Raw genomic sequence first — 3,345 nt, 5'->3', positions numbered from 1 at the left:
GAGGGGGTGTGTTCCTCCCAGATATTCATCTTCTATCTGACCCCCAGTGCTCTCACCTCCCTAGTGGGCTCTTCTGGGACCCTCCTCAGGTGAAAGGGTAACCAAGCACAGAGGACAAGAGCTCACACAGCAAGGTGGTCTATCTTCTGCATCCAACACCCCCACCCCCAGAAAAAAGGAAAAGACCTGAGAAGGCAGGTTTGGAGATACTGCTCCCTACCTCAGACTGAAGCCACCAGGTTCCCACCAAGGTGAGGAAGGGTGCATATGGGTGGCTGCGTGGCTCCATTACTCCAGGCCAGGAGCTCTCTGGCACCTCCTCCTCACCCAACCCTGCATCTCCCCATTTCCTGGGACACTGGCCATTAGGGACATGACTGGGATCCTCGGGTTGTCACACACCCTCACCCCCCACCCCTGGGGTGCATTTGCGGCAGAGCCAGGGTGTACTGTGGGATGCAGGGGAGGCACAGGTGGGACAGGAGAGGGGAGGCGGGAGGAACGGGTCCGGGTCCGCAGAATGGGGGAGGTTGTGAGGGAGGGTCGATGGGTTCACTGGGCAATGGGGTACCAGGGTGTGTGCCCGCAGGTTGGCCACTTACGTGTGCTGCTGGGAGAAGCTGTAAGCAGCAGCTCCAGGTGTGGCAGGTCTGGAGTCCGAGGACCAGGGACCTGGACCGGGTCACTGAGACAAGCCAGCCAGGGGTGTGTTATCTCAGCAGGGCAACTGAGAGAGGCTCCCTGGGTCTAGGCCAGCAGCACCATTTTTGAAACGCGGCACCTTGGGGAGGGTTGAGGAGGGAGGGGCTGGGTCTGAGGGTGCATGGTAGGGTGAGTGTGGCCTCTCCTCCCCCTCAGCTGCAGACAACTCAGCTCCCGCCTCATCCACAGCCAGACCTGTTCTCGCTGATGCTGCCACCACCCCTGCCACTGCTGCCGCTAAGGCTCCCTTTTCAGCTGCCTCCTCCTCAGTGGCCTCCTCCTCTGTGGCCACTGCCACCACCATGATAATTAGAACCTTGGACTTGGGACAGCCCATGGCCAGCGCGCCACTGTATGGCTGCTTGAAGTGATGTGTCTGCTGTGCTAGCTCTGCATGCTCTGCGCTCCCAGTCAGGCCCTTCACCTCAATTGAGGCCTCAGCCAGCCACTGAAGCCACTTCCTCTTGTGCATGTACTTACTCCTCTCAGCTCTCTCTCTCTCTGCCTCAACTCCTCTTGTGGGCCACTTTTCGACCACTGGGTGCATGCATGCCTCCCACTGAGAGCCTCTGGCCACTGCTACCACCACAGTGAGCCCCCTGGGCACTGCCTCCTCTTCCCCTCAGCCCCACTCCCTCCTCTCCTCAGCCCAGCCCCCTACTCCCCTCAGTCCTGCCCTCCACCCTTGCCTACAAGAGCAGCCCTGACTGGGCCCTAAGGCTTCCAGGCCATGGGAATTGCAGCCTCACCTCAGCTCAGCACTCGCCGCCAACCCTAACACTTGGCCAGGGAATCAAATCTCCCCTCAGCCCCACCACTGGAGGAGACTCTCCTCCATTCCTCTCCACTCCACACATCAAGCAGGTAAAACAATGACCCCTGAGTGTATGCAGGTGTGTGTGTGTGTGTGTGTGTGTGTGTGTGTGTGAGAGAGAGAGAGAGAGAGAGAGAGAGAGAGAGAGAGAGAGAGAGAGAGAGAGAGAGAGAGGTTGTTGGGGATAACTACCTCAGAACATAGCACCTTTGGGATGACTCAGCACACAGAACACCAAAAAAACAGCACAAAGCACCCTGTGTAAATGACTCAGCACAGTGCACCCTTTGAAGGACTTACCATATAGTAACCTTAGGGATGACTCAACATAGAGCTCCCTTTGAAGGAGGAAGTCCATAGCACACAGTGTATAGGACTCAGTTCATGGCACGCTTTGAAAAACTCAGCACGTAGCACTCTTTCCCAGGACTCAGCACATAGCACCCTGTGTTAAGGCTCCACACACACCAATCTTTGAAAGGCTGAGTATGTAGCACCCTGTGTAAAACATTCAGTGCACAGTACCCTTTACAAAACTCAGCACATAGCAGAGTTTTGAAGGACTCAGCAATACCACCCTGTGGAAAGACTCAACACACAGCATCATTTGAAGAACAGTACAGAGCACCCTGTATAAAGGACTCGGCACACGGCACTTGAAAAACTCACCTCATCCCACTCTTCTCAAGGATGCAGTACATTGCACCCATTGGGATGACTCAGCATACAGCCCCCTTTGAAGGACTCAGCAAAAGTACCCTGTGTAAAGAAAGGACTCGGCACACAGCACCCATTGAAAAATTCACCTGTCCCTCCCTTCTCAAGGGCTCAGCACATAACACCCTTTGGGATGAATTAGCACACTACACCTTTTGAAGGACTCAGCATAAAGTACATTGTGTAATGGACTCTGCACACAGCACCCTTTGAAAACCCAGCACCGCCCACTCTTCTCAATGACTCATAATATAGCACCCTTTGTGATGACTCAGCACACAAAGTGCTTTTTGAGGACTCAGCACAAAACCCCCATGTGGGAAGGATCCAGAAAACAGCACCCTGTGAAGGACTCAGCACATAGCTGCATGTCACAAGTTCAGCTGTCATTACAATTAGGGTACTTTCCTCTGTATCACCATTCTTCAGAAACACTTCACAAATCCTACTAGTTCACCTTTAGCTAACCTATGTTTTATGGGGGAGAATCAGCTGGGGGATCTTGAACTCACAGCATGGGGGCCCTGTCCCTGAGCTCTTTGGTTCAATGTTAGAGCTCTACTACTTTGAGACATGGCTCCAATTTTTTTTTGGGGGGGGGGTTGTTCTTTGACAGGCCATACAGATATCAGGAAGGCCAAGTTGGGATATCCATGACCAAAGGCTCTTAGCTTGGCCTGGAGCTGACCTCTCCCTTCCTTGTTCTCCTGGAAGCCGGCCTAGGGTGGAACAGATCTGCTCTGGAATCAGCATTCAGGGTGGGCAAAAGTCAGCTTGGCCCTGGTCACTTCCCCCAATTGAACTCTAGATGACGATAGTCCCCAACGATGGCACGGGGCCACATGTCCCGTATCTGGCTATAAGGGGGGCAGGAGTCACCCACCATAGGGATTGTACCTGCGAGTTGTGTTTACTCTTGCTTCCCTGCGGACCCCATCATGCTTTGAAATCACCCTGGACAGGAATGTACTTGAGAGTCTTACATAAATTAACCATCAAAGAGCAAGTGGGGCTGTGGCTCAAGTAGAAGAGCACTAGCCTTGAGCAAGAAAACTCAGGGATAGAGCCTAGGCCCTGAGTTCACACACACACACACACACACACACACACAC

The sequence above is a fragment of the Dipodomys merriami genome, unplaced genomic scaffold, assembly GCF_024711535.1.
Source record: "Dipodomys merriami isolate MVZ:Mamm:240054 unplaced genomic scaffold, mDipMer1.0.p SCAF_43, whole genome shotgun sequence".
In the NCBI taxonomy this organism is placed as follows: domain Eukaryota; kingdom Metazoa; phylum Chordata; class Mammalia; order Rodentia; family Heteromyidae; genus Dipodomys; species Dipodomys merriami.
The sequence above is the reverse complement of the archived record's forward strand: the minus strand, read 5'-3'. Positions refer to the sequence as shown.